Genomic DNA, 23657 nt, shown 5'->3' on the forward strand with positions numbered 1-23657 from the left:
AATAGATCAAGTTTGGTCCCAAAGGCATCAAGCTTTTCCACCATATCCATGTAGCGAAATAAAAGTTTTGAAAATGTGGTGGCACGTTGTGTCAAGTGTACATACATAATGAGAATAATAGCTCATTTCGGCCACACTTATCCCTGCAGTCACGCACATCATCAACTCCTCACAACGGGTGTGTTCCCCACTGCTTTTAAGCAAGCCCAGGTTACCCCGCTGCTAAAGAAACCTACACTCAACCCATCTCAGGTTGAAAATTACAGGCCGGTTTCACTCCTCACCTTCCTTTCCAAGACACTTGAGCGTGCAGTCTTTAATCAAGTCTCTGAATTCCTTTCTGAGAACAACCTGTATGATCCTAACCAGTCTGGCTTCAAACACGGACACTCTACTGAGACTGCGCTCTTGTCTGTAGTGGAAACACTGCAATCAGCTAGAGCTGCCGGTCAGTCCTCTGTTCTAATGTTGCTTGACCTATCGGCTGCCTTTGACACGGTTAACCACCAAATCCTCCTCTCCACACTCGCTGAGCTTGGCTTCTCAGGATCTGCTCTCCGCTGGTTTGAGTCCTACCTCTCAGGGAGATCCTTTAGAGTGTCTTGGAGAGGGGAAGTGTCTAAATCCCACTGCTTGTCCACAGGGGTACCTCAAAGGTCAGTGCTTGGACCCCTTCTCTTTTCAATATACACCACCTCACTTGGTGCAGTCATCCGCTCACATGGCTTCTCATACCATTCATATGCTGACAATACCCAGCTCCTCCTATTGTTCCCGCCAGACGACCCCACAGTCTCGGCACGGATATCAGCATGCCTCGCCGACATCTCGCCATGAATGAAGGAACGCCACCTTCAGCTTAACCTGTCAAAAACTGAGCTCCTTGTCATCCCAGCCAGTCCCTCTGTACAACAGATCAGTATCCAGCTCGAATCAGCTCAGCTCATTCTCACAAAGTCTGCCAGAAATTTGGGTGTCATGATTGATGACCAACTAACCTTCAAGGAGCATGTGGCTTCTGTTGCTCGGTCATGCCAATTTGCCCTGTACAACATCAGGAAGATCAGACCCTACCTGTCTGAGCATGCAGCCCAACTCCTGGTACAGGCTCTTGTAATATCACGTCTTGACTACTGCAACTCCTTACTGGCAGGGCTCCCAGCATGTACGCTCAAACCTCTGCAGATGATCCAGAACGCGGCGGCGCGTCTGGTCTTGAACCAGCCCAAAAGAGCACGTCACTCTGCTGTTCATATCCCTCCACTGGCTCCCAGTTGCTGCCCCCATCAAGTTCAACTCCTTGATGCTCGCCTACAATGCAGCAACCAAAACAGCTCCGACCTACCTGAACTCCCTCATTCAGGTCTATGCTCCCTCCCCCTCACTACGCTCTGCCAAGGAACAGCGCCGGGTGCTGCCACCACAACAAGGCCCTAAGTCACTAGCCAGACTCTTCTCTTCTGTGGTTCCTCGGTGGTGGAACAAGTTACCAAACTCCATTCGATCCGCAGAGTCTCTCTCAATCTTTAAGAAAAGGCTAAAGACCCCGCTCTTTAGTGAACACTTTCTCACCTAATGGACTGGGTAACCAAAAAAAAAAAAAAAAATCTGCCTCTATGCACTCTATGCATTGCCTCGTAGCACTGCCTCGTAGCACCTATGTCCTTTTGGACCAGAACTTAGCTTTATGGCACTTACTCTCATTGTTCTCTCCTGACTAGAACCTTGCTTGTGTTGTATTAAAATCTCATGTGTATGTCGCTTTGGAGAAAAGCGTCTGCCAAATGGGAAATTGTAATTTGTAACTGAGATACCAATTTGTGGTCCCTGACTCCTTCAAATCTGAGGTCCTCAAAGGCATTCATGACAGTGCTTGTCATCAGGGCCAGTTCAGGAGCTTGAGTCTGGCCCGTCAGAGATTCTTCTGGCCTCACATAGACCGAGATATTAAAGACTACATCCGCCAATGTCCGAGGTGTGTCATCAGCAAGACTGCTGATCCGGAGGGAAGAGCACCTCTGGAGAGTATAAAGACCTCTGCACCTTCAGAGATTGTGTGTATTGATTTCTGGACTGCAGAGGATTCTAACAACAAGTCTGTTGATGTGCTGGTAGTGACAGACCATTTTACCAGGCTAGCACAGGCCTTCCCTTGCCGAGATTAGTCCACTAAACAGGTAGCAAAGCAACTCTGGGACAAGTACTTCAGCATTTATGGATTTCCTGAGAGGATCCACTCGGATCAGGGTGCCTCATTTGAAAGTCAACTGATAAGTGAATTGTTGAAGGTTGCTGGTGTGAGGAAGTCCCGGACAACACCGTACCATCCGATGGGCAATGGTAGGATGGAACGCTTCAACAGAACGCTGGGTAACATGATTCCAGTCCTCTCGCCTGATGCAAAGCACAATTGGCCCCGACACCTCCAGACCCTAACATTCATGTATAACTGTACTGTACCTGAGACCACGGGCTACCCCCCTTTCTACCTTATGTATGGTAGAGTCTCCCAGTTGATGTCTGAAAGATCCAGAAATCACTGCAAGTGACTGAGTCCTGGTCTCAAACAAACGTGACAGAGGGAAACAAAAGACAGCGGACCGGTGGGAGTCCGCGATTTACACTGTCGTGAGTGTGAATGCCTCCACTCTCACATATCGGATCAGGACTCCTATGACTGGACAAGAGAGTCATGCACCGTAACCTGCTGATGCTTGTTAACTTCTTACCTGTGGGTGTGGACAGTCTCTCGGATCGCACCTTTGTGTCCTCCTGTGAGAATGAGTCAGGTGATGTCACTGACGTGGATGGATTGATGTCTGTTGTGCAAGAGGGAGATGGTGGGAGCAGAACAGGAGTGGGTCGGCAATCTGACGAATGTGTGTGTGGATAACCATGCAGGGGATGGTTCACCTGGAGATGTCCTAAGTATGGACGATGAGTCTGAGCAGGCAGGCAGTTCACACCCTCAGTCACAGACAGAGATAAGCTCTGAACACAGCTGCACACATGCCTCTTCAGCTGACACTCAGAGTGCACACGCACACTCCATACATTCTGTCCACTCAGACAATGCACACAGTGCAAGAACACCCTCCATTCACTCTGATTCAAGCACCATACACAGTCAGAACTCATGTTGGAGGTATAGTGAAGCCAGTTAACTGTCTGCTGCATCAGATGTCCAAACAAGGTGTTGTTAGTGATGCCAGTCAGCTCATTGACAAAGTCTCTAAGTCAATGTTTCAAGTATTCCAGTGAAACAATGGTTTTCAAGTGTAGCTTGGTTTCAGTGTAGTTTAAGTGTATTTCAGTGTATTCTTCTGAAAGTTTTGATATGTCATTGCTTCACCATAAATGACTCCAAGTCCAGGTGTAGGGACCTGTTTCTATGTATGGGACAAGGTTTGTGTGGGGTGTAGGCTGCATCCTACTTCCAGAAGCTGGTAGAGAGTTAGGCGCCTCTCTCTTTCCGCTTCATCCTTTTGGGGGTACTTTTCAAGTTGGAGTGTTTGCATAACCATGTCAAGTTAGATTTTCTTTTGAGATATTATGGTGAATGTAATGCTTTGCACATCTAAAATATTGGGCGAAATTCAGTGGGGGTGGGTGTAACAGAGTTAGAAATAACCTCTATTATGAATGTCTACAAAATTGATATGCTTGTCTTACATATGTATAGTTTTAGAGACACCTGGTGGGTTAATAGCGCAACTGCATAGATAGGGTTCCATCTCGCACACCGTACGTGCCTCAGCAAAGAAAAATACTTCCAAGCTGGAGGTGGGTACACCTGAGCAATGTTGCAACCAATATTTCTATGTTTAATGCTTTAAAATTATTTTTGCAACAATCAGTAGCATGCATTTTGACTGTAAGCACTACTAGCATGTAATCGGAAAGTTACAGACATTTATGTGCAGGAATGGTAACTTTATCCACGAGTAGCACTTTTGGTTGCATGTTGAGCTAATGCTAGTTAGCTAGCCATACACTTACTGGCTTGCTCCCGGCTGTACTGTTTTATAATAATATAAATAATATATAATTATTTTAGATAGTAATTTTTCTACTCTTTGTTACACAGATCTGAATACTTGCAGTTGCATAACACTGTTGATGACGATTGTGTGTTGCTGTGTTTCTTTTTGTACCAGGTAGGCTTTGTTAAATGTGGGTTTCACATATTGTCGTTGCATGAAAACCTCATAATTCCAGCTTTGTGATTTACCGTGTTTTGTGTGAAATGAAGGCTTTTGTTGTCTTTCATGGGCTAATAGTGTTTCATATCCCATATATAGCCCATTGTAGAATTTTAGAAGTATATGGTCAACAGTATAAAAGTAAACTTATTTTTCTTCATTCCTAAAATGTTGATACAACAGCAATAACATGTTGCACTATATAGGACTCAAAATGGTGTTCCATTTATTGTCTATGGACAAAATGTTTATTTAGAATGTTTTAGAATTTTTATTGTGAATGTAAAAGAAAATAGCTCTTATTGTTATACCCGAACATATTATTATACGATCATGTTTGTTTTATACTAGAATGTATAGAAAAAGACTATAATAGCATTGTAATGTGACAATGTATTTTATTAGTCTTTTGTAAAAAAAAAAATAAAAAAAGCAAAGAAAAATACTTCCAAGCTGGAGATCTGAATGCTTGCAGTTGCATAATACACTGTTGATGACGATTGTGTGTTGCTGATTTTTGTACCAGCTCCAGAATAAAGAGAGAACCAGAGTGAGAGAAAGTCCTGTGTGATCATGCCGTCCTTCCTGCACCATAAACATAAGGGGACACATCCACCATAAGTCCACAGATAGACACTACCCGTTACATATGCACTTAATTTATCTGAACATTTTGTCTTTCCGTGATGTAAATGGAATGACCCATTTTCTACATAAATACTCTAATTCTAGTTGAGTCAGTAAATATTCTCATTCATATTTTTGTTTCAAGGCAGCCATGAGAAGACCGAAGAAGTCCAGCTCTCTCTCGGAGAAGCCACTTACAAACTGGACTGGCAAGGTAAGTGTCCTCTAGCCCAGTGGTTCCCAAACTTTTTCTGTCAGGCCCCCCTTTTATGATATAGGAACATTTTCTGCCTTCAAATAGAGACATCGAAACGGGAAGCTATGTTGAAGTTGTGTGGAGTATTTGTTGTTTTTACAAACAAGTTTAAGTGACACAGTCACTTAAACTTGTTGTCAAAGCTGCTGTGGATAATTTGCTGATGGAACAACGCAATGGATTTGAAGAGGATTCTGCGGTGGTTGCTTGGTCCAGTGCGTGGATTTCGGCAGTGATGGCAGTGAGAGTTGCATGTTGCGTTGCAGGAGATACACCGGAGATCGAAGTCATCAGAACTATTTACAAGGAGAGAGATTCCCCTGCCGTTCACACAACATTCTCCCAGCAAGTCATCTTACCTCATCTTGTCATGAGTCATCTCAACAGACTGGTTGGTTATTATTCATTATTCTATACCAGAGATGGAGGTGTGTTTAAGTTTTATCATTTATTGAACTGGACATTGGAAAATTCACAGATACGTGATCACAGTTAAAAGTGAAACTTCTTCTATTGTGTCAGTTATTGTTTTTGTTTATTCAAAGAGTGTGAACATGGACTTCTTTGAAATTCAGAGATAATCTGATGGTCTTATTACTGAACACTTTGTGAAGTGGGAAAAGTATTTAAATTGAAATATTGAAGACTTAATGTGAAGTTGGAATATTTTGTTTTGACATTAAGCTTTAAGACTGTTCATTGATTTCACTGCAAAATGTAGTGTTTATTATAGAATCTACTGACAATTCATATTAGACCTAAATACAAAAGGGAATCATTCATACAATCTGATTAAATAAATGTCCTCCATTAATCAATGTTAACAAAGTTTCCAGTTCATGTTACTGAGTTTAGGCTTACCTTAGAGTAGGGGTGTCTCACCCATCCTGTTGAATATGGGGAAGGAGGGTGATTAAGACTTGTGCTAAGTCTTAATCAGAGTAAGCGAGTGCACATTTTGCAGTTAAGGTAGCTGCTGTGTGAGAGAGAAATCCTGAAACCCACTCTCCCATGTTTTGTAGTATTCATACTGGCTACGTTATTGAGCAGGATAGGTATAAACATAGTTGCACACGTGAGTACTGACAGTAATTGTATTGGGGGTGGGGGCTCAGATCCTTTCACTATCACAATCAGCCAAGGCAGGAACACACTAGTTATACCCCTACAAAGCGGTGGCTCAACCCCTTCGCTACATGCCTCTCCCACCATGTTGAAATTCCAAGACAGCCCAACGGACAGAAATATATCCATCAATAATTCTTTCCATTTTTCGATGGATCAATGTGGCCGCAGCTAGTCAAATTCAACGCACGCGCTGTGGGCCTGTACAAGATCTGTTCTTTTTCATTTTGCAGATCTTGTATAGTTCCATAGAGATCTATCAGGTATGCACCTCCTCACCACCTTCAAGACATCAGAGAACAATGCTGTTACCTCTAACATGTCCCGGTTTATGGCCTCAGAGTGCTTTTGGAGCTTTCAGTCTGCAGAACCTCCTCGCTACAGTGGACCTTTACTCCAGAAAGTTGCTGCAGAGCTATGCAATCAGCTTCAAATGCAGCTGACTTGGCTATAGAACAATCAAAACTGCAGTAACATTCTTTCAGTCTCTCTTTCAGATGGTTGAACTTTTTGAAAATTTTGTGCAGTGATCTACCCACCTGAATGACATGTTTTATTCTTTTTCTTGTCACAGGCATAATATGGTCCCCTTTTTTGGATCTTGACATCTGGCCACAGTGTACTGGTCAAGCTGGAGATGGGAGATAGATGCCTGACTAATACCATAATACAGTGAGTTACAGTAATTGAGATGGGAAGATATCAAGGCATGAAGCATTCTCTCCAAGTTGGAAAAGGATAGACAGGCCCTTATTGACCGTATTATGTGCCCACCCCATGACCACTGTATAGCTCTGGCAAAAAAATTAAGTGCACCTCGGCTGGCAGAGGCAATCCAGCCACAGGTGAGCTCAATCATCGATCAAGCCTCATATCTCTCTTGAGCAAAAAGTTCAGTCATTGTTGTCATTTTGTTCACTTTGCTCTGTTAACCTGTATGCCATCATTTTTGTACAATTTATCAAGTGTGTCCATAGTGACCATTTGGTTTAATCATAGTTTCTTTTATGAATTCTTTGTTTGCATTACTGGTTATTTTGGTGATGATTGTTACTGTAACAAACCAAGACCTGAAGGTAGAGGGGAATATACTGGATTGAGTAGAAGAAGATAACGCTGCCACCACTTTTGATAAACCGGTCCTGTCCAATGTCAGAGCCCAAGGAATAATCCACCAAGAGACAAAAGGTACACTTTATTGAATAACACTCTAAAATTCATATAAGCATTAAGAGGCACCGATATCGATATAAGTTCACCCCAACCACCCTCCTTTGTGGACTAAACAGGCTGTACACAGGCACTGTACACAACTCAACAATTGACTCAACACCACACATGATAATACACCACTTCTCCCTACAACTATAAGGGCCAAAAGGGCCTGAAAGTCAAATGACGCAGCCTAATTATTGCACTACAAACGAATGGCCATCAAGGCTAGGTGTCAGGTAAATTATAGTATGCAATCCACTGCACATTAATTAGTCTCCATAGAATACGACTTTGACCTAGCTCCACGCAATGGCAGTCTATAGCCCCCCCATCAGCCTAGACCCTCTCTGACCTAAGCTAATTTAAAGAAACTAAACATGTAACCGGTAAATGGACAAGACATTTCAATGTGCTATTGTGAAAAGCACTTTCCTGCCATCAGATGACAACACACTCCCATAGCGCCTGGGAATGGCCGTTGTGCACAGATACAGACCAACGGCAATGTCTCCCTGTACCTGAAAGCAGCGCTAGCAGGCTTGACTGTCCTCCTCGCTCCTTGGATGCTCCTTCACTGTACGTGAAGTTCATCAGAGGCCCCGACAGTGGCAACGGGCACTGTGTGTTCTCATCTTGGCAACTAGAGTTCATACAGGTCATTCAGCCTGTTGCGCTCCTAGCAGAGACTTTTGGCAACAGATACTGAAGTATTTAATGCCAATAAAGCTCATTTGAATTTGACTCAGACATATGGAGCTTAATGATCTCTGTAGGGAGCAAGAGGAGGAGGAACAGACAGAAACGTATTACCAGAATTTGGATGACCGGGCTTGTGAGGCTGCTAGGACTTGGGAGACTCTAACCAATTAAATGGTAAAGGACAAGAAAGCTCAGACAAGTTGAGATGGAATATGAGGAAGCAAAATTAATCTATTTTTTTTCTGCAGACAAAGAAGAATGTTACTTCTGACTAAAACAGAGATACCATTGATGGAACAGGCTTTCAACCACAACCCTCTTCTCCCTCATCTCCCTTAGCGCTGTAGGGGGTTCAGTTGTACCCTCCATCGTCACACAACATCTACCTTAATCTGAGAAAAATCCGAAACCTGCAGGTGGAACTGGCCCGGAACTTCAGAGCAAGAAAAATGAGTTTGTAATCATACCACCTCAAGTATCCTCCTTTTGAGTCTGAGGACCATCTTCCTCTCAGCCAGACAGAACTACTGTGTCTCGTCTGCAGCAGCCCATCACACAAAGCTACAGGCCTTCAATATTTACTAATGGGCTACAGGCTATTCAGGCCTATCCTAGCAGCAGACACTCCCTGCACAGCCTTCTATAGGACCACACCTGGCAGAGCTTCTGGTTTTATCCACATATGGTATCCCAAAGTTCTGTCAGCCTTAATTTGAATCTAGTAGAGTAAGGGATTTCCCTTTATTGAAGATGACCTTTGATAATCTGCCTGGTAATCAGACACACCTCTCAAAGCAATAATAAATATCAGCTCCTTTTTGATCATTTCACACCCTAGTGCTCATAAGTTAGCCAGAGAAATATTTGAATGGATTGGAAGCTAGGTATGGGCATCCTCAGCAGCTAATTCAAAGTGAGATAAGCCACATTCTCAATGCCCCTGGAGTTAAGATTGTAGATACAGAGGTCTCTGAGGAATTCCCACTGTCATGCTCTGATTACGGAAATCCCTGGAGGGAGACAATGGGAATGAAATGTGATGTGGTTCTCATGTAGACCCAACAAATTGCCTGTTAGCTACTGTGACTCCTTTGTGGAACATCACCTAATGAGGGGCATCTTACAGGATAGGGCAGTGCAGGACTACACATTGGAGGACCTTTCAACCTGTCTGACAAAAGAAACCGAAATTCTTCCCATTCTGTCCCTTCTGTAAAAATAAAGCACATTTTCTTAACTGAATTTACCAAACTTACGACTGCCCAGAGAACACAGTGGATTTTCGAGAACAAGTGAAGTTGCAAGTGCTGTTATACGTACGCTCAAGAAATCTTGTGGCATCTGTAAGAATCTTTACTTAATCACCTTACATGATATTGTACCTGTTTGTATGATGTGTATGATGGTCAGCACAGCAGCATCAGCTCTTTTCCTTGATCGTCCTAAAAGATCGCCTTGTGTAATCTTGAAAGTAGTCCCTGTTGTTCTCTATGGCAACAATCAACAACTGGAAACATATCCTATACTGAATGAGGAGTCAGAATGATGCATTATCTTTTGGCTACTGCCAAACTACTGGGTCTGGCGGGACAACCTGACGTGACTTACAATAAGTACATTTTGTCAACAGTAGTAAAACCAACTGTGCATCACAGTCTTCATCAGCTAAGACTTTTAATAGGAAAAAGTAGCATTCGTTTAATTTATTTATTTTTTTTTAAGTTTAAGAAGGGTAGAAGATAGGTTAGTTCAAGAAGGGTCCAGGTGTAACCTGAAGAGATTTGTCTTTAGTCTCCGCCGAAAGATGGGCAGTGATTCGGCTGTTCTGACAGAAAGGGGGAGCTCATTCCACCATTGTGGCACCATAGATGTGAAGAGTTGCGACCGGGATGAGCAACTTCTGAGCCCACGTAGCGATGGAGGGGCGAGGCGACCTGCAAGGGTGGAGGAGCGGAGGGAACGAGGTGAGGTTTGGAACCTGACCATAGATTACAGATAGGGAGAGGCAGTCTGATCTACTGCCCTGTAGGCGAGTACCAGTGTCTTGAATTTCATGCGTGCAGAGATGGGAAGCCAGTGAAGCAACTGGAAGAGGGGAGTGACATGAGAGTATTTTGGTTGGTTGAACACCAGACGGGCTGGAGCGTTCTGAATGCACTGTAAAGGTCTGATGGCAGAGGTAGGTAGCCCGGCCAGAAGAACATTGCAGTAGTCCAGGCGGGAGATGACAAGTGCCTGGACCAGGAGTTGTGCTGCTTCCCTCGTAAGGAACGGGCAAATTTTTGCGGATGTTGTAGAGGAAGAACCTACGGGAGCGGGTTGTCACTGCAATATAGGCAGAGGAGGCCAGCTGGTTGTCCAAGATCACCCCGAGGTTCTTGGCAGTCTGAGAGGGTAACATGGTAGTGTTGTCAATGGAGATGGAGAGGTCTGTGAGAGGGCGATCTTTCCCAGGGAGATAGAGCAGCTCCGTCTTTTCAAGATTGAGCTTGAGGTGGTGCACAGACATCCAAGTACTGATGTCTTTGAGACATGTGGAGATGCGTCCATCAATTTGTGAGGGGGGGCAGGAGAGGTAGAGTTGAGTGTCATCGGCATAGCAGTGATAGGATAAGCCATGAGAGGAGATCACATGGCCGAGGGATTTAGTATAGAGAGAGAATAGCATGGGCCCCAGGACTGAGCCCTGAGGGACACCGGTATTAAGAGTGCAGGGTCTGGACAGAGATCCCCTCCATGAGGCCTGGTAAGAGCGGTTAGATAGATAGGATGTGAACCAGGAGTGTGCAGATCCAGTGATTCCCAGTTCAGATAGGATGGAGAGGAATGAGGAGCTGCCCAACCAAGCCTATCATTGTGTTAATGTATTGCTTTGAAGTGCTTGTATATTTTTTTAGCACTATTTGTAACAAATAAACAGTTTTGTGCATTATGCAGTTTCCCACCTTTTCTATTTCGGGAATGAGCAAGACACATGACAATACAACGGACCAAGATCCATATGGGATTTTTCAAGCACCTTGTTCAGGCTGTTCTGGAGGCAAAATTGGGTTCTACCTGGTACTAGCTGTGTACCTCAAAGTGGCCACTGAGAGTCATAGGTTACAAGTAATGACATTGTGCCATAAGTTATTAATTAATTACCCTTATCAACTGTCTGTCTTTGCTAGTGGCATTCATGTTCACCTTATATATTACATCTAAGTCTGACCAATTTACCACATCACTCACAACTAATAAGTGTCAAGTTACTGTACTATCTAGTTAGTACTATCTAGCATGCTTTCTTTTTGTGGTTGATGCGACACAATGAGCCTGTTAAATGGTTCTATTTCATTCTTCCTGACAGCCAGAGGCAGTGCTTAACACCCAGGGTGTGTTTACGCTCGCAGCCACAGGATAGCCATCAGGCAGGGCAGGTATTGACGAGTGCTTTCGCTTGCTTCGGCAGATAACGATGGCGGGCAACGATGACTGTGTCTAAAAGGCTTATCCCAGTAGCGCTTCATCTCCCTGACGCATGCTGGGACAAAGGGCATGAGCTACTTGGCAGGAGCCTATAAGGTGGGGACAGGTTGCCGTCGTACAGGTCCCTCTTAGCTCCTTGGTCAGCCTGGTGTACTGGCCACTCGAGGCCTAGCCTAGCTGCAGCTCGCTTGCACACATCATACAGGCTGACATCAGGTGGGAGGGTTGGGGCCGTCCCGCCCTGAGAGCTGGAAGGCCCAGATGGCTAGGGCGGGAGGATGGCATCCTCCCTATCATCCTCAGGATCCTCAGCGAGAAGATCTGAGGCAGCATCCTCATCATCATCAACTATTCCCACCTCCACATCGTCAGTCATAGGCCTGAGCTGGCTGAGCAACAAGGGGAAGTCAGAGGTATCCATAATGTTACCCCAACTTTGAGCTTTAGGCTTGCTAGCTGACTCTGCTGGCGGAGAGGCAGTTAGGGGGGGGGATCACCATTCGGGGAGGCAGCGACGCGTAGTCTCCGCTCCAGGACTTTCACTGGCATGCTGCAGCAATTCAGACAAGACTCAGGGTTTGCAAGGGAGGTTTTAGCATGGCTAACACCCATGCATACAATGCAGACAGGGTGGGGGTCCCTGCTGAAATGTAGGATCCACATGCTCGTGGGCAAAGGCGAGATGATGACTCTCTGCTCTTCTTGCCATCCAAATCCAATGATGCCAAGGTGTTAGCGATGACCGGGAAAAAACATGTGGGCTTAAATAGCTGCTTTGATGGAAGCTTTTAAGGTTAGAATAGCCAAGTGCAAGCTAGCAGGTGTAAAGCTGCCAAGCTAGTGGGGACACGCTCGCCGTAACACATTAGCTATGTGGCTATCTAGCAGACAGAAGACTAGAAGATGTAAGCTGCTAGGATGCACGCAAAAGATTTTTCTTAACAAAAAAATATACTCAGCGGCACAGACAGCAGAGCTGTAGTCCTGCACTTGGCAATGATGTCCTTGACGGCTCGTCTTTGAACAGTTGAACAGAGAACAGATCTGGTCCTGCTGAGGTGAGCATACACTTCTACAAAGTGAGGGTCTTTGGAGAGTCGGTGTTCTCTAGTCAAGAGGAGAGAGACACCAGATTGCTTTGTGGCATGTAGACAAGGGAAGTTGGGATAACAAATCAATGGAGTTGCATATCGGAGCTGTCCAGGGACCTCCACTTGTTTCGTTTTGATGTGGGAAGGATTCTACTTGCCATGGTTTCACAATCATCCTCATGAATTCACTTGCATCCCATGAGGAAGGGGTAAAAGTGAAAAGGCATTGTTGCTTCCTGGCAGAAGGTGAAACCAGATTAGTGGGCCCTTGGATGATCCACCCCAGGGCAGTGCAGACAGTTATAGGGCCTCCCGATGGTCTAATGTACACAGGTCCAATGGGCACGATCAATTAAGGATGATCAGAACTAATAAAGAGTAAAGGCTAGACCCTGTAGAGCTGAGGTCAAATGTAATGTTGCTCCAACACTCTAATGGGGCAAGAATGCTCCACTAAGCTCAATTCCTTGGCAGTAAATGCATTCTGCACTTTGTGGTGAGATGATGCATTTCCTGCTGGTGATATGCGGAAAGTCACAGATTTCCCATTAACATTCACAACATGTTGCCTAATTGGAGAGTTAGAGTTCCTGGACCCTCTTCAATCCGGTTTCAAGGCTTCTCACTCTACTGAGACAGCTCTCCTTGCTGTCACAGAGGCCCTGCACCCGGCAGGGCTTCATCCCTCTCCTCTGTCTTTGTCCTCCTTTACTTGTCTGCTGCTTTTGATACAGTTGACCACCAAATCCTTCGTTTTAGCATGGCTAACACCCATGCATACAATGCAGACAGGGTGGGGGTCCCTGCTGAAATGTAGGATCCACATGCCGGTGGGCAAAGGCGAGATGATGACTCTCTGCTCTTCTTGCCATCCAAATCCAATGATGCCAAGGTGTTAGCGATGACCGGGAAAAAACATGTGGGCTTAAATAGCTGCTTTGATGGAAGCTTTTAAGGTTAGAATAGCCAAGTGCAAGCTAGCAGGTGTAAAGCTGCCAAGCTAGTGGGGACACGCTCGCCGTAACACATTAGCTGTGTGGCTATCTTTTTTAAGCACACACAGAAAAGCTATTGGGCGACAGAAGCCCTTAAGGACAAACCGTGCATAAAGGCTAATGGCTATATAAACGTACCTACGGAGAAATATCGCCAGTTACCAGTCTCGCTTTGCCAGATTTTTCTCCCGCTGGAGGTTACATGTCCCACAATGACAAGTGAAGAAGTAGGTAGCAAGTTTACTACTTGAAAACATTTACTCGCTCTCTTTATCGATTCCGCCATTACCAGATTTTTTTTTCAGGGATGGGAGGGGGACAGCGCCACTTTCAAACAGTGAGGGAGGAGACAAGCTAGTTTTAAAAAAAGGAAAAGCTTCGGGCAAATTGACAACAAGCTTTAGAAAAGAGGTGAAAACAACAACACAGCTGGCCCGGCTGTGTGGCTATTTTTTTTTATATCATTACGTCTCATGGAAATGAGTGGATGAGTGGACACAGCCATTCAACATGTGTGGTTTCCATTGTAAGTTTGAAAATGTTTTTTCAAGTAGCAATGCAGGAAATTCCTTCTTGACCTCTTTGAAAAAGGTAACAAAGGTCAGTGTGGCACAGGTCAGTTTAAGTGAGACAGTTACAGGCACCTTTACCCTGGGAGCACAGAAATGCCTAGACAGTGGATCAGGTGTTAATGCACCATTGACAGCCTTTCACTGCCTAATTCCAGATTTGTGGCATACACAGTGTCCACTTGCTAAGCGTAGTAATCCCAAAGGATTGGCAAGTATTTTTAGTAATGGATTTACTGACGTCCTGGCGTTGATCCCTTGATGGGTGGTGTCCTTTAGGACAGTTTTGGAGAAGTGGACCATCTCAGCCTTGCTGACTGAAGTGTTTACTAGTATGCACGTGTGTGTGTGTGTGCCCTTTTTTTCTTTTGTAAAGAGAAAATGCTTCTTCTGTTGCCAAGATACTTGAAAAATGCAGCAAACCTGATAAAGAAATGCATTCAGCTATCTTACTGCTTTTACATTCTAACTCAGAAAAGTTGCAATATTCTCTCTGCTGTCTTATCTGCCACTCACCACAATGAAACAGGCATTTGCTGAAGACCTCCTCACTGTGAAGAAACCACATTGCTGTGTGTGAGTGGAGAGATGGTGCAGTGGTTACAGTTGGACTGAAAGAGATAGATTTTGATGCGTCTTATAATTGCCTATCCTCCCAAGAGTCTACTTTCATTGCTGGACCTGTCTTGTTTGTATGGTACTATAAACAGATTAACCACTGTTAGTCATGGGCTCATCACTTGCTAGGCCGATGCTAGACCTAATGAACTTGTATGCTTGCAAAAAGAGAGCATCCAATTAAACATGATGGTCAAGGACAGGTAGGGTTCTATCCTTTTCATTTTGTTCTGGCCTCCCTTTTTTCTTTTCCAAAATTTAATATGCTATTTCAAGTGTGTTGCAGCACTGCCAGCACGCACATGCATGAGTAGCTGATAATGATAATAATAGATACTTAGATACTACTCTCTAAACATACTTAAAGATGTGAGCTTTGCTCATTGTTTAATTCCATGTTCCATGATGATATATATATCTATATACAGTATATCTATATATATGTATGTGTGTGTGTGTATAGATATATATACATATATATATATATATATATACGTGTATAAATATATAGTTTTTTTGGGTTCTTTTTTTCTGGCATAGTAGAAGCAAATTGAAACCCTAGAGTAAAACAAAGGCTACATCATGGCTGGCTAGATATGAGAGGAATATAAATGTTAATTATGGATCCAAAAAGTAAAATCGCCTAAACGTTGAAAGCCAGAGATTTTAGGGGCTGTTGGGAAAATCCCATAATAATCCATGGTGATCTGAAGTACTCTAGCTCTCAGACAGTGCAGACCACAGCCAACCATAGACAGGCATGGGTGTGTGTGTGTGTGTGTGTGTGTGTGTGTGTGTGTGAAAGAGAGAGAGAGAGAGAGAGAGAGTGAATGAGTGTGTGTGTGTGTGTGTGTGTGTGCTTGCAATTGGGACAGGGAACGAGAGGAGGGAATTACTGTAGATGAATTCAGAACATTTCAGGGTAAGAGGATATGATGTGTTCCTGGTCCAAGGCTGGGGAATTGAAGTGAAGGGTGCTCACAGACATAACTCTACGTAATACTCCATGTACGTAATCTATGACGTCACGCCTTCCCTCATCTTTCCTTTGCCTTATCCCATTCTCTTGTCCACACACTGAGCCTCCCTGTTGACTATTCCTCTCAATCCACTTTTTATATTTGCCCTCCAGTCCTCCCCTATTTCCGTTTTTTTTCCCCCTGCTGTTGCCTCTTATCTCTTCATCTGTCCTCCCTCAACCCCTTGTCCTCACTCAGCTCTCTTTCCTTTCAACGCTCATCTCACTACCTACCCATTCTATCATGGCAGAAAGGCTCCCTGGTGCTTTGGACTGCTGCCTCAGCAGCACAGCAAGGTTAAATCTCCTAAAAGTAGGAGGTTCCCTGTGGCTCTACTCATTACCACATACTGTGCCCTCACCTTGCAAGAGCGACAGTGTTCAGGCTTGATTATACATTTCACATACAAAAAGGGTAAACAAGGGGGAAGCGCTGAGGAATACATTATAACACCATCACAAATGTCCTTGTGTGATGAGATACAGAGAATTTTAATATGCAATGAATGCAGTATACAAAAAAAATGTTGTATCCTTGCCAGATAGGTAATGACTAGATACAGGAGGAAAACAGGAAATAACCCCATGCAATTGGATGTTGTTACTTGTATTACATAATTTGATACCTATAAATGTTAAGCAGATAATTGTTTCATCGCTTTCTGTTCTCCTGATTAAGTACTAAAGGTGACCATGCTTTTGCCATCAGGGCACCTAAGATTTGGAACACCTTGCCAGAGAAATTACAGGCTAGCAAAATCTTTTAAATCTTTCCTCAAAACTTACTTTTATGGACTTTAATGGTTTTATTCCTCTTATGTTTTATTTACTGTACTCTTTTATTCTTGATCCTAGGAGGCTCTCCCCCTACCTTTTTTTTTTTTCTCAGGAGGGTAATTGTGGTTTATGTATTCATTTTATGCTATTTCTGCTGGAATTCAAAACACATTAGCTTTTTAATCATATATATAGAAGTACCAATGCAATAAAGACATTATATTTTTTTTCACTTCAAGTTGAGTGCCTTGGCTTCTCTCGTCCTCTTCAGTGGAATATTTGTACCCTCTGCCAATGAGCACCGTCTCCTTGGCACAGTTGATTCACAGTTTCACAAAGCTGTCCAGTCCTATCATCGTCAATTCCACATTTTGATATGTTGAGATTGTCTCTATCCAGACTCTTCTCGTCTGTGGTTCCTCGGTGGTGGAACGAGTTACCAAACTCCATTCGATCCGCGGAGTCCCTCTCGATCTTTAAGAAAAGGCTAAAGACCCAGCTCTTTAGCGAACACCTTCTCGCCTGGACTGTGTAATTGCTAAAAAAAAAAAAAAATCAATATCTGCCTCTACGCACTGCCTCTCTGCACTGCCTCGTGGCACCTATGTCCTGTCCGACTAGAACTTTGGTCACCATTTTGGATGTCTGCGACAAAAATAGGAAAGACTTCTTTTCCCTTCGAGTGACCCTGAGACATGCAGCTTGGTGCATATGTGTCTCTATGGGGTGCTTAATGCCACATTACATTTGACGTTAGTGGGCTTTACTTGGTTTTCTTATCTTTGCCCTCATGCAGTAGAGACTGCTGCATTGCTGCTCGTAGCATTTTGTTTCCTGTATTTTGCCCAATAACTCAGCCACTGATTTGTAAGTGTTGTTTTTTTTCTATTTTGGCACATAGACATGTTAGGCCCCTTGCTACTGTGTGATAAAGAGTGGAACAGGTGTGCCCATAGGGGCGCTCTAAAGGCTCATTTATGCTCCCTTTACGTACGAAAATAAATAAGTCCGTTTCAAACAATGTAACCGTCACTGCCCACATACTTCCATGCGTCCTTTACGTTGGCATGGATGTTAAGCAATACATCCACTAGAGGGCAGTAGAGTCTCAAATGTTTCTGTCCACAGTCGCCATGTTTGTTGTGAACAAAAACTATTGGCTACACTGCCCCCACGATTTCCGGTGGTACTGCAGTGGTACTGCTCCGTTTTGTCCGTATCCGTAAGCTTTCAGAAAACGTGCACAAATACGGACGAAATGAACGCAGAGTACGGACAGAAGGCTCCGTCCGTATCCATATACGTATTTAACGTTGAGCATAATTGAGCCTTAAGGAGGTCTCAAAGTCAAACCCTCATAACTGCCACAGCGTAACATGGCTCTTGGTACGTATGTGCATCTCCCCATGGTGAACAACTTTGTCAATAGGAACCATAAGCTCCGCCTATCATTTTTCTCTGCCATTTTCTTGCCAAAACCTTTAAAAATCTTCTTTCCATGAACACAGGTCAGAATAACACAAAATTTGGGTTGGCCTTCCCTTAGTTTGCAAAACAGTTAAACAGATAACCGAATGTAATGTGTAATGGTGAGGGTGTGGTGGACTTTATTCATTTTGGCTTCCAGTCTTTTCAGTCGGTCCAGATCCCCTTGTGATGTGTGTGTAGCAGCACAACGGAACTTGGGAACAGGTAATGTGCTACAGTTGTGAGTGCTGTAGCGGTAGGAGCACTTCATTCCTATCACATTGCCTCACGTGACAGGTTGCCACATGACAATTGGAGATCAATGCTGTTACCACACTGAAGTCCCTCTTATTGTTTTATATCTGAACTTTTGGGAAGTTGTGGATAACAAGTGGTCCTGCCAGTTACTTGCAAGCTGCAAAATGGATACTAACATTTAGAACTGAATACTCACATTTAGAATTATACAATGCTGGAATATGATTATTTGTATAAAGATTGAGCTATTAACTAGCTCTGCATGTGCAATAATGCAAAGTACAGACAGAAAGAGTGGATCAGTTCTCACAGATAATTAAGAATCACTTCAGAGTCCTCAGTGGCACTTTGAGAAGGGAGACATTGATTTGCTAGTAATGTGAGCTATCTATCTTGTCCTGATTATCTTCAGCTTAATTGCTTTATATTGTGTCTTCAATATCGCCATGTTGGACCCTGCTCAGTGGCATGTTGTTGTATTAACAAGGCACAGTAATGGCTCATAATACAATTACTAAAGGCTTTGGATAACTAATGAGTAATTGTTGAACTTAATGTTATTGAAAATATTCAAAATGTGTTGGCAAATGATTTTGTAAAACACCTATTTCATACACATCAGAAACTATGGCACCCTCTGTCAGAATGAGATGGATAGAGAGAACCACATATACACTATTAATTAAAGTGGTTGGAAACTGAATCACAGAACTCAGTGGTTCTGGCATGGCACTTTTGATATGAATCTTATATGGATTAAAAGACAGACATCAACATCAACATCTCTTTGCTTTCCCACTGCTCGGAACTGCATGAGTAGTAGAGAAAACAAGATGCTGTGCCTGGCACAGATCCCACTGCTATATCAGGATTTGTCTTGACCTAATTTTGTTTCACTTTGTTCCTGTGCCAGGTGGTCATTTTGAATATGGGAAAAACACACCATGCACTCAGATGCTGGCCAAATACAAGAAACAAGTGGCCCAATGTCCATACATACATAGCATTTTACCTATATACAGTTTGTTTGTTCGAAAGTTATGGTAATTGTGGTACTCATGTCTATAGAACATCATTAAGCAGGACCAACCCAAAACGAGTACGAACTATTATTTCCATTTTATATTAATTGATGGCCATGAAGTGGGTCTTTTTGCTCTTCAGTGTGATGCAAAAAGGTCATTTGCATCTTAGTTATTGCTCCTCTCACTGTACAGCAGTCTGAACTGATGCAAAATTTATTGTGTTCTGTCTACCAGGATCAAAATGTGAGGTAAGAACCTCCTGGTAACAGGATCCATTGACCAATCAAGTTTTTAAAGTGGATGGTGTCCAATACCACAGCTCCCCCTGATTCAGCATGTACATGTATAAAGTGACCTGTTACTAAGTGATACATTCTGCATTAAGGTATCTAATTAGTGAATGTGTACTTGCTTGTCAGTGACAATGAGAACAGAAAGATAAATAATCTATACAGTATGGTACTTCTTAGATACAGTTTGGATTATGAGAAAAGCAACGCTCATGTTCAGTTTAGGGATCACTCTGATTTTGTTTGACTAGGTCATACAAATATTTTATAGGCTGATTGTTTTGATGAATTGTGATGTGAAGTTTCCCAGTTGTAAAGCAATAAAAAACACTCATCATGCTGTACAAAAGATGCCTAGAGTTATGATATGTGATGGCCCCTGTGGTGTAATCTGGGAGTTGGTATCTTATGTCTAATATATGTACCTCCCCTGCAGGTGACTTAATCGCACTAACTCAGTGCACCTGGGCCCGGTGCCCTGAAGTTAGTTAAGCGATGGCTGCAGTCATTCACTCTCTCTCTGCTTCTCCTTACAGGCACCTGTTCCGGCTTGGTTGGCTTTGCTGCCTTAGTTTATTTGTTTTTATGCATCTTCCAACACCCCTACACACACACACACACACACACACACCCATCATTTAGCACTTACACATTCTACTGACATCACTGACGTTCACACTCCATACTTTCATTACTTTACCCATTTTGGCAATTTGGTTCAGTTGAGTTAATTTGGTTTAGTTGGCATTTGGTTTAGTTTGTGTAATAAATACTTTGTTTGCTAAACGTTTATCATGGTGTGTTTCCCTTTTGTTATGGCCACTTGAGCCAGGTCGTAACACGATATTACATAAATCCAACATTAATCAGGACCCAATTATTTATTGATAGCCCATGATATTTACACCTACCATACAGCCTTGCCCCTAGATGTGTATATGAGCCACCTCTACATAACATGGAAAACTACCTTTCCTGATTGTGGATCAAAGCCATTTGTCTCTGTCTATCAAGTGACACAATGATGAGTGACACAGCAAAAACAGTGAAGTAGAGCACAAGTTCACAACAAACTCTGACGAAACATGCTGCTGCTCCGCTAAGCTGAATGCATGCTTGATAAAGTCTAAAAACCTCAAGCAGATAAATTATTGCTGTTGTTGTTGATGTTTTCGTTGTTATTGTTGTGTCGATGGTACTGCTGCCTGTTTTTTCAAACTCTGCTTTCCAAACTAGATTTCCAGTATGCACCATAAGAATTGAATTGAATTGAATTGAATTGAATTGAATTGAATTGAATTGAATTGAATTGAATTGAATTGAATTGAATTGAATTGAATGCCTTCTGGATTATGCACATATCGTTCAATGAAGAAATCGATTGATCTGTGTTTCACATACTAAAGAAGTGGCTTTTACAAGGGCCAAACAGACATATATTTGTTTTGTCTAGTTGATTTGTTAACAATTTACTTTCATGAAACCCTACTACTAATCAGTGGGAAATATCTCTAAATATATTCCAATAGATTCTATATGAGGAAAGCACGTGCTATAGTGGCATACAGTGCCCATGGTAGGTGACATTCCTCCTGTGGCTTTTTCACATTAATTAGGATCCAAAAGAGGCCCAGGACAAAGCTTTAAATCCAGGTTAAATTCCTTTGAGCTCACATCCTCATGAATAATTCAGATGTGAACCATGGCAAGGTGCTCCAGTTCGATCTCTTGCTAATGAATCAATCACTAATGACTCACTTAGCTCATCAGGCTTGACATTGGTAGACCCAACATTTAACCAACAACACTTTGGTGTGACTCTTTTAGCTTGAGGTGTCAAAGCTCTTCTTCTGGACTCCTCTCAAGCATCTGTCCCCAGGGGATGTGACAGGAGTAGGACAGTTAGCTGCATCTTGCTGTGTCATACATCAGGTACATATTCCAGAAGGGTGATCCATATACTAATACTAATACTAATGGCTTTACTTTGTTTGTGAACTTTATTTTGTAATTTCCAAATTTTCAGATCAAGAATAAAGTTTGAACTTCCTGTCCTCTCGTCCTTTTAGAAGTGCATGGGAGGGGGCGACCTGGAGTAGACGGGTATTCTACGAGGTCCCGATTTTTGCACAAAATTTGATGTAATCCTATGTTATATTCCACAACTTTTGTTATTTTTGTATTATATCTGCGCTTTATCAAATTGAGGTGTGATTTACTCCAAGATGGGCCCTACTTAACAACCAGGAAAAGACAAATCAATGATGACGGAGCCGGAAGCTGGTATGGCGCCTGCTAGCTGTGATGCTAAGATGCTAAGTGAATTCCGAGAAGTTGTCAAAGAAGTCATATGGGACGAAATGAACTCTCTTCGTGATGAGATCCATCAAATCATCGACCCCATTAAGACGGCCTTAGCAGACCATGGAACTAGGATTGATGGTGTAGAAGAGGGTATGAACACCCTAGCTGCATGCGTGGACACACTGGAAGCTAATCGTACCCAGCTTGCTAGGGCCAACAGTAAACTTCAGTCTAAACTGGACATGCTGGAAAACTTCTCCAGACGCAACAACATATGCATCCTGGGTGTTGAGGAAGGACTGGAGAAGGGCAATCCCACCCAGTTCATCTCGGAACTTTTACATGGCTTACTGGGTGGACCTACTGGCCTCAAATAACCAGTGATTCTGGACTGTGCTCATCGTTCAGCTGCTCCAAAACCCTGTGAGGGCGAAAGACCCCAGCCATTCATTGTACGAATCCACTACTTCCAGGAGAAAGAATGGATCCTCCCCTTGGCAAGAGAGAAGGGCCAGCAGTTTACTCTCCAGGGAAAACAAATCCACATTTTCCCTACTACAGCGTAGATCTAGATAAACGCAGGGCCTCTTTCAATGAAGTGAAATCCCTTCTTTGCAAGGCTGAAGTGAGATACGGGTTTCACCTCTCCTTCACCTCATCATTTAGTTTGTTTTATTGGCTCTAAAAAGCAGACAGTTGAGGAGCTTCATAAACTGTCCAGTTTTTGTTTGTTTGGTGTTTTTTTTTTTTTTTGGTTCAAATAATCAAAACTAACTAATATCTTTCTCTATGATGTACACATATCTATTAATATTTGGTGAATCCCACACTTTTTGTTGGTATGATTTGTCATGGGTTCCACATGTTTTTAACTGCTGAAAATTCATCAAATGTGAATTTGACTTTAACAAAGGAAAGTTTCACTCTTCTTACATAATTGCATTAGGTGTATGTGTTCAATTTTTTTTATTGGTAGATGCATGGAACACTTTGTTAAGTGCAAAGAGAAAAGAGAAAACTTTCAACACTTACATCCCTGCAGGTTTCATATTTATGGTTGTGCTCTCAATGTAAGGGGCCTTCATCAGAGCTCTGATGAAAATCATTTATACCAAAAGCACAGCCATTAATATGATAATGAATCATGAAGCTAAGAGTAACAAGTCTCTGTACACATAATGTATACATTATCAAGCAATAAACTAAACTATAAAGGTGAAGGTCACTCTTCAGCTGGGGATTCTTCTCATTCCACCATTCATCCCATTTAAGTTGACATGCAATCTTATTGCAGATATCCAATGACTGGCAGAAGATACAGGTAGGATAGATTTCAGTTTACTTTTCATTTCTCATTCAAAATAACAAGTGGACTTGTTGACTGACTTCATTCCTCTTTTACAATTGGGCCAAGGAAAAGAAAGGGGGAGAGAACGTTTTAGCTGTGAAACGTGGCAGTGATGGCAACATTTTAAATAATGGGATATCATCAGCAATAATTCATTAACTCTACTGCAATTATCTGGCAAGCCACATTACTTCCTGCATTGGGCTCACTGAGATCATGAGGTAGCCCCCAGAGCACTGAAGTGGTGCAATATTTATCATATGTGACCATAATTGCCAGTAATTATCCCTTTCAGTGTTGTTAAT

The 23657-nt window shown here is 42.9% G+C and overlaps 2 pseudogenes; one reads left to right on the top strand and one right to left on the bottom strand.

The window, feature by feature from the left end:
- The first annotated feature begins 480 nt into the window (after positions 1–480).
- On the top strand, positions 481–17195 carry LOC139652365 (uncharacterized; annotated as a pseudogene).
- LOC139652355 (uncharacterized) lies at positions 9874–12013 on the bottom strand (annotated as a pseudogene).
- Positions 17196–23657: the final 6462 nt, after the last annotated feature.

The sequence above is a fragment of the Centroberyx affinis genome, unplaced genomic scaffold (assembly GCF_046629955.1).
Source record: "Centroberyx affinis isolate AG114_WGS23_722 - 3 ecotype Tasmania unplaced genomic scaffold, CSIRO-AGI_Caff_v1 ptg001787l_1, whole genome shotgun sequence".
NCBI classification, from domain to species: Eukaryota; Metazoa; Chordata; class Actinopteri; order Beryciformes; family Berycidae; genus Centroberyx; species Centroberyx affinis.